Source organism: Hesperophylax consimilis, chromosome 20 (genome assembly GCF_061612785.1).
Source record: "Hesperophylax consimilis isolate HC1 chromosome 20, BYU_Hcon_1.0, whole genome shotgun sequence".
Lineage (NCBI taxonomy): Eukaryota > Metazoa > Arthropoda > Insecta > Trichoptera > Limnephilidae > Hesperophylax > Hesperophylax consimilis.
Genome location: NC_142855.1, coordinates 29132630 through 29148330, shown reverse-complemented (window position 1 = coordinate 29148330; position 15701 = coordinate 29132630).

Here is a 15701-nt window from a genome sequence, read left to right as displayed (position 1 = left end):
AGTAGCACAGCACTACAAAGCTCCAACTTGGGCAGGGAAATACACTTCAATGGCGCCACTCTTGATTTGGACGTTATTAAATGTGAATGCCGCTTACCGACATGGTCCACCGACACCATGTAAACGCAGGCTCCGTAAGCTTTCTCAGATGAGTCGCAAAAACCGTGTAGTTGTAGATATGTAGATTGCCTGCAAATAATTTTTCTTGGTATTTTCAACACATTTAGTTGAATTAATTCTTGAAGGTAGGACCTCCAGGGTGCTAATATTTCATTAGGCAATGGATCATCCCACGCTGCTTTAGACTGCCATAACTTCTGCATTATCAATTTGGCTACAACTATAATCGGTCCTAGAAGACCTAATGGATCGAAGGTTGATGCGATGCAAGATAATATCTGTCTTTTACTCTCGGTTCGACTTGATGGTTTCATTATTACATAAGAAAAATAATCAGATTCATTATTCCATATTAATCCTAATATTTTCTCAGTCTTTGGATTGTCAGTAATAATTTTTTCAGAATTGCCTGATTCGGCAATCTTAGCTTGGCCCGACTCGGCTGACAACTCCAAGACATTGGACCTCCATTTCCTCAAGGTCATCCCCGCAGACAAAAAGATGTTGATTAATTGCTCTTTTAACTCTCTACAGGATTCCATGTCATCTCCTCCGGTTAACAAGTCATCCATATAGAAGTCATTTTCTATGACCTGACTAGCTCTAGGAAAATTTATATTGTTATCCATACCAATTTGCCGTAGACTTCTAGTGGCTAAGAAAGAGGAAGGCCCCAGACCATATGTGACTGTCTTCAGACGGTAATGCTTGAGCACCTCCTGCGGCGACTCGCGCCACACTATCTTCTGCAGGTCACGGTCCGCTTCACACACATTAATCTGGCGGTACATCTTCTCGATGTCAGCCGTCAGTACTACTTGATGTTTCCTGAAATGCAATAGTTGGGTGCATAAGTCCTTTTGTATAACAGGTCCTGTCATCAAGGCGTCATTGAGAGAAATTCCATTTGAAGTTTTGGCGGAGCCGTCAAAAACGACCCTCACTTTAGTAGTAGTGCTTGATTCTTTTATTACAGCGTAATGAGGTAAAAAATAGGATTCACGATCCCCCTTTGACTGGTCACACACCTCCATATGACCTAATTCCTCATATTCACGCATGAATTGTATATATTGTGTCTTCAATTCGGGATTTGACACAAATTTTCTTTCTATATTTTTAAATCTTTTTTCAGCAGTGAGCAATGAGCTTCCCAGCTGATCAATGCATGCTCGACGCGGTAAACTTACTACGTATCTACCGTCGTCTTGTCTAGTATGAGTACTAGCAAAACTGGCTTCACAAGCCTTTTCTTCATGATTTAGAATCTTAGTGGGATTAATCTCCTCCAATTTCCAAAATTTTTCTATTTGGTGACTTATTTTATTTATAGATAAATTACAACAATCTGATACAGGCCTTTGCTTTGGGTACATGTGGATTGGTCCTGATATGATCCATCCCAGTTGCGTACGTTGAAGTGTTGGTCCCGATTCGAGTTTCAATCTATCGTTGGTTAGGATTTCCCAAAAGCTCTCCGCGCCCAACAGGATGTCGATGGGTGCAGCTATATTGAAGTTCGGGTCAGCTAGCTCCAATCCTCGTGGTAACTTGAAGTCTTTTTTCGCCATTGTCACTTGTGGTAAATTTGTTGTAATCTCCTGTAAAATCAGACATGATATTTCACTTTTATAATCAGTATGAAGCGAATTCATCTCCACTGAAATTCTCTTTTTTATGTGAGTGATGTTATTATGGATCCCAGAAACGGGTTTGTTTATCAATTCACATGGTAAATTTAATTTATTAGCAAATTCTGCTCTCATAAAATTTGACTGGGCCCCTGAATCAATCAGAATGCGGGCTTTAAAAATTTTATTGTTACTACCCACAACTCCTATGTTGGCAGTTGACAATAATATTATTTTTTCTGCTTTATCCGATGCAGAAAAATTCGATACTGAAACCTCGTTATCAGCATCCATATTGGAGGCCTCCCGCAGAGGTACCTCATTGTGTAGTAAGGTGTTGTGATTATCTTTGCCACAACGCCTGCAAGAAAAGGTTGCCTTGCAACTCTGTGCCTGGTGACCCACCTTTAAACATTTAAAACAAGCTTGGATTGATTTCGTAGCATCAATCCTCTCATGTAATTTTAATTTCAGAAATTTTTTACAATAATAAATATGGTGACCTTTCTCGTTACAATAAATGCAGTTGTTAGCCTTTACCGCTAAAAATACTGATGAATCTTTTTTGCAATTATTGTTGCCTAGTTGTGTTTTATGTAAGCTAGAAAATTTTTTCTCAGAAGCGTTCATCAGTTCCAATACTTGGGCTCTAGCAGATAAACATTTTAAGAATTCCTTTAACGTCGGTAATTCGTCTTGTAATATATATTGTTCCCAATTTTTTCGGGTAGCTGTGTCTAATTTATTTGATATTATATAAATAACCAATAGATCCCATTGATCTACCTTGACCCCGATATTTTGTAATGCCTTTAAACTAACGTTTGTTTCATCAATTAGATACCTCAATGCTACAGGCTCTTCTTGTTTCATGTCTTTTAATGAAAATAGAGCTTGGATGTGTTTATGAACGGTAGTTCTTAAATTTGCATAACGTTCATTTAATAATTCCCAAGCGGAAATGTAATTTAATTCAGAAATTTCTAGATTAGCAATTATCTTTAATGCGTTTCCCTTTAAAGTTGATTGCAAATAAAAGAATTTTTGTACGTTGCTTAAATTACTATTGCTATGGACTAAAGTCTTGAAGGTTTCGACGAAATTAACCCAATTTTTCTGATCGCCATGAAATTCCCGTAATTGGAGGTTGGGTAGTTTAATTTCCACCTTACTTTGATCGACGGATTCGATCGCGCCTTTGGCCGTTGCCAAAACTGAGAAATATTGGTTTTCGAAAGCTTCTCGTTGACTATAATTTTCAATTTCGTCTGAATCCGGTAGCATTTCAATTTTCTGTTGAACTGCTTCGAATTCATCTAACAATGATTTCACCCGCTCATATCTTAATTTAATTTCATTTACCGACAATGCATTTAAGGAATCCGCGAATCGGGTTAGTTTTCCTTTGATTACGCCGCGTTTGTTTATTAATGACTTCATATTTTCCATTTTTAATTATATTTTGTTAATATCGGTTGACAATTATTTTATTTTAGCAAACACCCGTTTGAAAGAATACCACGACAATCTTGACAATACTATTTGAGAAACTATTCAATAATATTATATTCTTATTTTCAAGTGGGTAGTGATTTTATTTATAATATTGACTCTATTTAAGATTAATCTCGTTTAAATTACATGAGACCTGAATAAACATAAAATGGATGATAGGAAGGAAAGCACTGAATACTTATCTCAGATTTGCGATGTGGTCCACTTTCCTTAATGATTTCCAGTTTCAATCAATTTTGTATCCTTTTGGCTGCTGGTTCTTTGTTTTTTTTTTTTACATACAATCTCCTGATCGTAATCCGGTTGAAGGATCAAATGTTAAAAATTGGGGATGATCCTTTTTGAATAAAAACTGGTTTTCTTGATACCACTTTACATTTATTTCAAACTGTTGAAACAGGTACAATATTTATAAAGAAACTGTGCGAATAACACTGCTACGATCGCTCTGACTTATGAGCTTGTTTATTATCGAGTTATTGTTGAGAAAAGAACCAAAAAACACATAATGCGAGCCTTTTTAAAGACTTCAAAACCCACTACATGTAAATAAAACACTTGTCATTGTGATGTCTAGCAGTAAAAATGAAACCTGCTATACCGACCAAATTGACACTATTTTCTAAGCAAGGACTCACACCATTTTGGTTAAACGTAGTAACTTCAAATTTCTAGACTACAGATGTCGGTAGCCTGCAAAATTGAACACTGCTCTATATAAATCATCCAATATTTTGGAAGTTTGAAAACAATGCACAAGTACAAAGGTACCTACCGCTAATATACTACTATCGGTTGTCGGTACATGCGTGATGTGAAATATTCTTACATCGTACGTATTACGGCCTCCGTTGTCTAGGCGTACTCTTGACTAGAAATCCGGAGGTCGAGGATTCAAATCCCGGCGTGCGCAAGTTAATTTTATTTGACTCATTTATGTTATTTTCACAAATTATTAATTTAAAATAACATATAGTCTATTTGCGGCATGTTCCAGAGAGGAAGATATGGTGTAAAGACCACCATAAGAATTGAAATGGCTTTAGCCGTGTTTGGTGATCAGATCTGAATAGATACTCACATACCATCTCTCTTCTCCTTCATCCTCCTTCCTCTCTTTCTCCTCTCCATCTCCTTCCCCTCCACACTACCTTCAGCCTCACAATATACTAATATACCCCAATTGGGGATTCCATAGTCTCACTGGCTCCAGATAGTTGGGAGCAGTTGAGACTGTGTGCGGTATTCCATAAAAGAAATCCCGAGTGATGCGTAAAACTATTGAAGTTCAATTTTCAGTTGAAAATTTGTTTTATTTTTATTGTTTCGTTACCTACATTTGATAAATGTAATTTTTAAAGTTTGCTTGCTTTAGAAAGATTTTTTTTCTTTCGGAAGGTCTTATTTGCCGTGAGCTTATTAATTATGTTGATTATCGTGAATAAAATATTATTTTTTCAGTTGTATTGTAGGACAAAATATGTGTCGTAGATGTCTTTCAATCAGACTATGAGGACTGTCGACTTTTTGCACATTTCTGTGTCCTGGCTCTTTTGTTGTATTTCTTGAATAAAAATAAGTTTTAATGCACTAATATAATTTATTAATACTCATTTTAGGTAAAAGTCCAAAGTTTGTACATAAATAATTGAATAAATAAATAATAAATGAAGCATTCTGTATATTTGCCTAGCAAATTCAAGAAGTACATGTAAAATATGGTGAAAAAGCCTATAAATGACATAATTTTAAGACTTACCTCTCTATTTGAGCTACTGTTCTAAGGTTTATTGATTCTGGAGTCGGTGAAGTCATTTTTAGTTATATATTCGCAATTAAACGTATTTTTTGTGGAACAATTTAGTTGTCACAAAAAAACTAAAAATCAACATGGCCGCACATTTTAACTCCTGATTGGTTGACAGTGGAAATTGAACATTCAAGACCTCAACGCTCGGCGGGATGTTGAACAAATATCTATGAACTTTTAAAAAATATTGTATTCATAACTTTGAGTGTTTGAATGTTCAATATCCAGGAGATTGAACAAATAAGAACTGAAACATTATTCCGTGAGTGGATATTGGCACTCGAAAATTGCTTAAAATGTCACTTAATAACAAAAAAATATGTTTTTTTGAGCTTCATTAATGCGCAATAGGCCAATGAACATATTGGCCTATTGCGCATTAATGAAGTAAACATAACTCAGTTTTGCAAAAAAAGGTCTATTGAACATACAAGAACTAGGACAGCGATATATAATAATAATAATAATAATAATAATATTTTTTATTCCAGGATGTGGGGAGGTTTGTGCAATCCCACACGTCCCATATAGATATACATTTATCCCGATATATCCCGCTACATTTATTACGTCCGACCCCTAAAAACTCCATAGCATTGTAGCGTCCACCGACTTACAGCGTCCGATATACGGACGCTACAATGTTTTGACGTCAAAATTGGCCAGAACGATGCTCACCCCATGTAGAATCGTATGGCAAAAATTTTTGTGGAAGCAAAAAATCTCTCAAAATGTCTGGAAACGAATATTGAACGTTTGACATTTTGCCGACAGGTTCGCTACATGATGTATATATCGAGCAGTGTATGTTTTTATTCGTTTCTACGATCTTGCCGCGTCCACGAAGTAATATAATTTTCGATACATAACGACGATCGTGCTGCGTCTACGCATTACGTCGATAGTATTGCGTCCTCGAGACCGATTACGAGTAGATATTATTTTATATACATAACGACGGTCGTGCTGCGTCCACGCATTACGTCGATAGTACTGCGTCCCCGTAGCCGCTCATGAGAATATACTATTTTTAACACATAATGACAATCGTGCTGCTTCTATGCATCACGTCGATAGTATTGCGTCCCAGTGAACGATCACGAGTAAATATGATTTTGAATATACAACGACGGTCATGCTGCATCCACGCATTACTTTGCTAGTATTGCGTCCTGTGGCCGATCACGCTGAAATGTTATTATGAATACATAACGACGGTCTTGCTGCGTCTACGCATTACGTCGATAGTACTGCGTCCCCGTGGCCATTCACGAGTACATTGTTATACTTTATTTGAGCGTTTGGTTGAGTAAATTATCAGATTTGGCAACATTGGGTTAATTTACAACGATGCCGCCTGACACTCAGAACTAAGAAGCGTTCTGCGTGGTTTTTAATGCATATCGACGATCGTGCTGCGTTTACGCATTACGTTGGTAGTATTGCGTCCGTTCACGAATAGATATTATTTTTAATACATATCGATGGTAGTGCTGTATGCTGGGAAACTCAATCGAACATTTGAACAGAAAAATCTGAAAAAGGCACTGTCACATTTGGGACTCGAACCCAGGACCTTTGGTTTTCCGGGCCGTGACTCTACCAACTGAGATAATGTGTCCCTATCCGATTCGATCATATTTACTCTAATATACTTCGACTAAGAATTACCAATAGAGTGGAAGTTACTCCCAGTATCGCCCTGGTGTAAGACCACCATTCAGAATTGAAACGTTGCTCCAAGTGGCTTTAGCCGTGTTTAGTAACTAGGTCTGATTAGCCAGGTACTTTCTCACCTTTCTCTTCCCCATCTCTTCCCCTTCTCTTCCCCTTCACCACTTACCTACTGCCTCACAATACACCCCAATTGAGGATGCCATAGTCTCACTGGCTCCAAACGGGAGAGTTGGGACTCTTGTGAGATATTCACTATAAAAATAAAAATAAATTTTCTTCAAGTCTGGGATGATTATTATTTTATATTATATCTCTACACTATGTTTTCAAAAGTCGTATGAGCGGAGTTTACACAAGCACACTATTTTACATTGAAATCATTATCGAACGACGAACGAAACCATATTGTTTTTTTAAGAAGAACATTCGGTGGTAGCGAAACCCGGTCGGCACAAAGTATAAAAAATAAAAGTGGTGTTTGCAAAGTTATTGTTAAATTATTACAAAGTTATTATTTAATTGCAAAGAAAATCGATTTAAAATTCTCTAATACCACCTCATAACTTTTCTTATTGTTTGATGTTATTTATTTATTTTATTTCAGGGAAATCAACAGTTTACAATGTGGTTAATTCATACATGTGTAATTTACCTAACTGAGAAACCAATTACAGATTTCCTCAATATACTATTTTATTATGTATCTAAAAATTTAAACACTATACTTACAAGAACTAAAAAATATTTTTTTATCGAATAAAGCAAACACTTTGTGGCCATTATACAAATACTTTGTTTTAAACCACTTTATTTTAATTTATATTTCGTTGACCGGTTTGGATTGAACCCAAATATTGTGTTAAATAAATATAAAGTGGTTTAAAACAAAGTACGGTTTTATTTCGTAAAAAATATAACGTTATTCAAGAGGGAGATTATTGTAACTGGAGATTATTATAACATCAGATTATTAAAACAGAAGATTATTTTAACATATTCTACATAATATATGTCATTAGTCATTACATAATATAATTACATTTTATGTTGACGGCCGGCATAGTCCAGTGGTAACGCATTGGACTGCCATTCCGAAGGTCGCGGGTTCGAACCCGGCGTGCGCAAATAAATTTTATTTGATTAATTTGTGTTATTTCACAATTAATTAATTAAAATAATATATAGTATATTTGCGGTACGTTCCAGAGTGGAAGATACTACCAGTATCGCCCTGGTGTAAGACCACCATTCAGAATTGAAACGTTGCTCCAAATGGCTTTAGCCGTGTTTAGTGACTAGATCTGAATAGCCAGGTACTTCCCCACCTTCCTCTTTCCCTTCCCCACTTACCTTCAGCCACACAACATCCCCCAATTGGGGATGCCATAGTCTCACTGGCTCCAGACGGGAGCAGTTGGGACTCTTGTGAGGTATTCATTATAAAAATAAAAATAAAAAAATAATAAAAAAATGCAGTTTTATTCATTTTAAATTGAGTTTTTATATTTATTTTGGTTACATTGACGATAAAATGAGAGATAATGTTATTATACATAAATTATGTTGAACATATTCTTCTAAGACAAGCATTTTTTATTTGAATTGGTTTTACAGTGTTTTTCTAGATTACATGAGCGTGTGTGCCGTGTAGGTACTTTCAAATCAATTCTGCTTAATAAAGTCCACATATTATGTTTTTGCTTATCATTTCTTGGTATTATTTATAACTAACCTGTTTTTATTACTTTTATTGTATTTTCTTGTAAGGTTATTAATAGTTTTTGTAATAATATTTGCAATATAAATATATGTAAAAATATATAGTTGTCCTCTCCTAAGCACAAGCATCTGATTTATCAGAAAAGTGATTGAAATATAAGAAATAAAAATAAATAAATATTTTTATTTTTAACTTAATGATAGTAATAAGTTTAACTCATTAATTAAAATATTGCAATTTGAGGTTGAACTAATTAAGTTAAATATAAAAACAGATATTATTATATTTTTAATATATTGAATACGTAACGACGGAAGTGCTGCGTCGATGGTATTGTATCCTCGTGACCGATCACGAGTTGATATTATTTTGTATAGGTACATAACGACGGCCGTGCTGCGTCCACGCATTACGTCATAGTATTGCGTCACCATGGCCTTTTGCGAATTTGTACATTTTTATGTATTGTTTGAGCCCTTGGTGAAGCAAAACGCTAGATTTGGCAACATTTAGTTCATTTACAACGATGCCACGTAGCACTCAGAACTAAAAATCACCCTGCGCGGGTGGACATTTTTGTAAGATGGATTACAGTAGACGGTAAATTGATGTCCCGACCTAAAAAGGTCCGACCGCCCTCTGCAATGGAGCGAACTGGAGCGTTATGAAATGATACATTTTAACACGTAATACCCGGAGGTTGAAAATCAAACACATGCGGCTGTGGTGGGTCCAGATTGACCCGGCTGAAATGATGAAATTAAAAGGCTTTTTATGCATTTTTCGTTCATATCCTTACTTTTATATGATATTATGTAGTTCCTCATTAACTCATAACATATCCCTTGTGTTTCTTGTATGAAGATGGAAGTTTTAGAAATTAGTATTCCGTAAATTTTGCGGTTCGTCGATATACAGCGGCGCGGACATCCCGCGCAACAGCTAATCAACGACTGAATCGACGACGGCCCCGACGCACGGCCGATGCGGGTGCTGGGTGATGGTCAGGGGAATGAGGAGGGCAGTGCGGGAGAGGGGGACAGGAAGCGTTCGTCAGCGGAAACAAACATTTTTATTTCTATAACACTGGTCGACATTTATTTTTTTAAGTGCAGTCCCTTAAGCATAGCTAATTTTTTTATATGTATTTAGATCTATATACACGAAATGAAACAAAAAAAAATTTATTGGTCAGGTTTTTTTATTATTTAACAAAGTTTTTTCACATAATTCTTCCATAGTATGACGGGTACTTACTTAACAAAATTTCAAAACTAATTCAATTTAATTTTTTTGCTCCTGATTTGCGCTTGTGATTATCTTGATAGTCTCTCTGCAGGGTCCAGCAATAGTCTGCTAGCATAGATGGACTCCACTTTCCTTGGTATCGCTTTTCCATAGCCGCAATGTCCTGGTGAAATCGTTCGCCGTGCTCGTCACTGACATCTCCCATATATTCTGGGAAAAAATTCAAATGAGAGTGAAGGAACTATATTTATAGTGACGTTATATCCCATATTTTTATAGGCCATGAGCATTTCAGACACAATGCTGATATAGTCTTCACTTTAATGACTTCCAAGAAAATTCTCGACACCATTCTTGAAGGCTGACCAAGGGGCTAGCTCGACTGGTCTCAACACTGTTATAAAGTTCGGACAAGTCAAGACCTCCCTTATTTGTGGTCCCACGAATATTTCTTCTTTAATTTTTGCGTCGCTGATTTTAGGAAACTTTTGCTGTAAGTAAATCATGCCATTTCCATCCTTTTACGAAAATTTTCATCAAACCCAATTTAACGTGTAAGTGTGTAAGTAAGATATCTTTAGATTTTACTAAGGGAGCATGTTGAACATTCTTCGTGCCAGGTTTAAGGTGCTTTCTAGTAGGCCAGTCCTTGGTATTTCCTGTCTCTGCTGTCCCACTCGCACAGAAAACAACAATACTTTGTGTATCCCGCTTGCAGTCCTAGCCCTATTTTTAGATCACCACATATTTTCCATTCGTATTTTACAAATTTATTTTTTGTTGACAGCAGCTTCATGTTGTCATCGTTCTCTTTCATGTTTGCAGCATGACCAAGTGGAATGGATGGTCAAAAAATCAAAAAAATCAATGATAACTCACGAATAAATATGAATTAATACACATTTTAGTAGAACTTAAAACCCATAAAAACCTGACGTGATAGAAAAAAACTAATCACATATCTGAAATCAGCGTGAAATTTCCTGTCAGATTTGGCTACTTTCGTTAAAGGGACAAAAAATGTGTTGACCAGAATAATTATTAAAATTTTCGATGGTGTGCATTTACAAGAATATCGTGTATTATTTAAAATACCAGAAATAAATCACTTATTTGATAATTTCCTTGTGGCTGTACCTCTAATAGAAAGATGTGTAAAGAGAAAATAAATTCAATTTATAGCCGTATTAAACGATGATTGCTTATGCAAATATTAAAAAATATTATATAATGGCATTCAAATTCAAGTTGAGTATTTACTTTCCTCACATATTTATTTGTCACAATTAAAACCATTGAATGACCCACATTAAAAAATACTAAAACTTTTATTTTTCAACAAAACAAATTTAAATTAACAATTTTCATTTAAAAAAACGGAATAAAAGCAATATTCTAAATACGAAAATACAAAAATGATTCGACGATTAATAAAATTTATATACATACACAAAACACCAAATGGATTTATTATTACAAATTCAGCAGCAAAATAATTATATAGCACTACCAATTATAAAAAGTTTAACAGTTTTTTATTAGTTAAAATATATTAAAAATGCTACAATTCACAAAAATAATTCATCGATATATTATATCATTCAATAAATGTCATCGAAACGTATGTTGCTAAAAATATAGCGGAAGCGATCTCTAGATAAAGCGGAGGGGAAAAAATGCTGCCGGAATAAATCCTCGGTAGTCCAAAGTTCGCTTAGTTCTAACTTTCGGCCGCGATTTCTTCCTGAAGCCAAAAGAACTCCAAAAAATGCATACATTTCTGTCTTCGTAATGTTAGGAAAGCTGGAATTTTTCGGATTGAGCTGACAGAATTTATTCGTATTTTCAATAATTTCCTCCACCATTTCATTTGAAAAAAACAAATCAAAAGCATCTCTGATGGATACTATGTTCTGGCTACCGTTTTTCAATCCAGGGGTAGAAGAAATAATGTTATGGCTTCTGGTACGTGAGCTGGCTGGTGGCGCAGAATTCCATTGGAATCCGGAATTCGACACGTATAAATGTTGATCTGCAACGGATTCATTCGAATTTCCTACACTAACTTCATTATCACTTCCATTTCCACTTTCAAATATTTCCTCTAATAATATTTCTTCCGGATCACTTTCAAATTCTGGATCTAATGTTTCGAATTCCAAGTCGCCATCATCACTGATCTCACTGTTCGAACTGTTAAGTAGCTTTTCGATCTCATTATCAGATAAATAATTTTGCTTTGACATTGCGTTCGTACGCTACGAAAAAAAAATTAAAACAAAGTCACAAACAAAAATCACAATACTAGAAATGTGCCCGAATGGTTGACAAGATCTGCGCGGGACTGTGAGAGACAAAGAAGGAAGGACAGAGCGAGAGATATGCTGTTTTGTCGGCTGCTCGAATTCAACTGAGAAGAAATGGAGTTTTTGCGTGTTTTTATACACAATTATTCTTATAACTTTTTTAAAAAACAAAGTAGCCACATCGTTGACGATCAATAATATAAAAACATTTATAGGATTTTTATTATACACTGGGTATCATAGGTTACCTCGTGAAGAAATGTATTGGTCTCTAGATGAGGACATTACAAATCCTTTTGTAAGGTCATGCATGACCAGACAAACCTATCGTGACGTCAAGAGTAATTTACATTTGGCTGACAATTTAAATATCAATACGACTGACAAACTTTATAAAGTTAGACCATATTTATCCTAGTTGAATAAAAATTTTAAACAGTTCGGAATTGTAAGGCATGCGCTGTCAATAGACGAACAAATGATCCCTTATAAAGGAAAACATTCGTGTAAAATGTATATTCATGGCAAGCCAATCAAATTTGGATATAAGTCGTGGACATTGGCTTCTGCAGATGGATATATTTATGCATTTGATATATATACGGGAAAAAACAAAGTGCAGTCAAATACTAATAATTTGGGTATGGGAGGCAACGTTGTGAAGGATCTTCTGAAAAGTGTAGACACTCCAGGAAATCACATTGTTTATTTCGATAACTTATTTACATCGATCCCACTTTTGAAATATTTAAGTGATTATTTGTTTTTCGGTACTGGTACGATAAGAGAAAATCGACTAAAGAACATCGGTACACTAAAAACGACCAAACAAATTAATAAATTAGAAAGAGGGGAATATGATTATAGATTCGAAAAAAACAATGAGATACTGGTCGTTAGATGGAAAGATAGTGCTGTAGTTACAGTGGCATCTAATTTTGATAACGTAGAGCCCATTAAAAACGTATCGAGGTATTCAAATATTAAAAAAAGATATATAAATGTCACTCAACCCAGCGCTCTTACCCAGTATAATCGTTTTATGGGAGGTGTTGATTTAGCGGATAATTTCGTTTCAAACTATAGAATAAGGGTTCGTGGTAAAAAGTGGTGGTGGGCAATATTCTCCAACTTCTGTGATGTGGCACTTTGTAATGCATGGAAACTATACCAAATGGTTCATCCAGAAGAAAATATGAGCCTTTTGAATTTTAAAAGAAGTGTGGCCACCGCTCTCATGAAGTCGTCAAAAGTAAATTCTTCTTCTATTGGCAGACCCAGTAGATTTGCGATAACATCGAGGTCAAGTATAACAGGGAGTAGTCATTTTTTAAATAAGGGGGAAAATAGAAAAAGATGTCGCATATGTCATTCACACACATATTTTATGTGTCCAGAGTGTAATGTGGCATTGCACCATAAATGTAACGAATTATACCATACCGGAAAATAGTGTTTATTATAATATTTGTGTATGCTAATTTCTTATTATGTCTTTTAGAAAGGTGCACTTTCCTACCTATACATACAATATTTTAGTTAATATTAGTAATATGATTTATAAATGAAGAGAAATAAATCCACTTTCAAATAAACTTGTTTGGTTTCATACATTTACTTTTTACCCCCCTATTTCGCTGACGGTGCGAAAACGCACCACCTCATTTTTTTGTAAGTATAAGTTTTTTAATTTTTTTAAATTTTTTATTTTCTTGATTGTGTGTTTATATACCACATATCCAAATTTCATCAAAATCTGACCACGGGAACTGATAGCGGCGAAATATGGGTTAACTATATTTGAATATGTTATTAAATAAAATAAACCTATGTTAATACATTCTGTACTATTTTGTAGGCCTCGCAAATAGCCCCTAAGCTGTCGTTTTTGTAAATGTTCGATGTCTTGGCGGGGGCTCATACCGTTGTCTGATTTTTTTATATATATTTAATTGAGGTAATTGATGGCAATTAGCAACTTAATACAACTATTCCAAAGAAATATTTGAAAAAAAAAATCGTTCCGCCCTAGTACACACGCCGGGACGGCATCGTTTGAGGCCAATGGGTTAAACAATGCTTCATACTTGGCATATGTCTTCCTCCATAACGTGTAAATGTTATTTATTATATCGATCAACTTATTGATGTTGTTGATTATTGTTATCCTGTATTATCTTGTGGTTTTGGTGAAATTAAAGATTTTTAAACATATGTAACCATGAGTTCAAAATAGTCATAAAAATGTCGGAATTCATCCTCGTACTGTCGGACAATCATGTTTTGGAAATTTTCTTCAGTGTTTTTGCAAATTTCTTGTCATTTTGGGTTTCTTCTTCTCAGATCAACAAGTTTCATCTGAGGGAAATACACTGAAAAAGTTTATTTTCTTAGTCAGATGAACCTTGCCCTTGGAAAACATTTAGACATTTTTCTGCTTCAAGGACTTTTTATTTTGAAAATATTGTTTTTTGGCTAGTGAATGAATGGAGTAGGCCGAGAACATCTTATTTTAAGATGACCTTGAGTTTTTTCTACCTTGTCTACTGCTCTTTTCCACACGATAAGTACTGCTTGTATATCTGTGGTTAAGTACTGTATAATTCTGTTGGATACAAAAAGCCCGAAGATATCGATCTAGAGAGTGGTATATTAATGGGGATCTCTGTTTTACTTCAACTTTCGAGGTTGATGGATTCCTCGAGAGGTGTAAATGTTTTCGACGAAGTTTGACAAAAAAGACGAAACTAGAAAACGCAAAATCTCACAACCAACAAAAAAGTGACAACTATTTGACGACCGGCTTTTCCATTGAAAATTACAGAATTAAGGTAATAATTTAGTCTTTGAGAGGAAAACTCAGTGTTGCAATTTCATTTTTAACTACCGTTCACGTAAAGAAAAACATTAATGTTGGCAGATTGAATGCGATAGGGCAAAAATATTAATTTCGCCGTGAAAGTGAATTGGTTCTTTACCATCATAAAATGGTATGTTAACCCGCCCGATTAGAAAACAATTTCTTTGTTTTATTAACCCGTAGCCAAAGTTTCGAATCTTGTAATATTATATTTATCAGGTACATAACGGTATCGCGTTTTTTTCATATAAATTTTCCTATTACAAGCAGACTAGATCACAGCAGGTCTGTTGTTATTTACGACAGGGAATGGCTAGAGCCAACCACCTTTACCTAATTGCAAAATGAATGCATTTCTTAGCCGCCAAAGAGGAATAATTAATGAACCCGTGGGTAATTTTTTTCATCCATGGTCTACGACATTATTATTGTCTATGTAAAACGAAATTACTTTCTATATATTTGACATAACGCCTTTTGACTTTTTCATTGCCAGCCGTTTCAACTCGTTTCTACTTTGTAATTCTTCTACTTAATATCGCTTTAACTGTTTTACCCACGCAGTCAAATTTATCATGATATGCTTGTGATAGTTACTGGTAAGAACTGATGCTTATATTAATCGATATTATCATTTTGATAGCGGCCGTTATTCCAAATGGAAAACTGTTCTTTAACTTTGGGTACGGGATGCTTAAATGCACAACTGTACTGTATCTAAAGCGAGCAATTTTAACTTCCGCCCATCGGTGCATCTGAATTAGGTACTCTATTGGCATTTTGTTTGAGGAATGGTTAAACTATCAGTTAGACC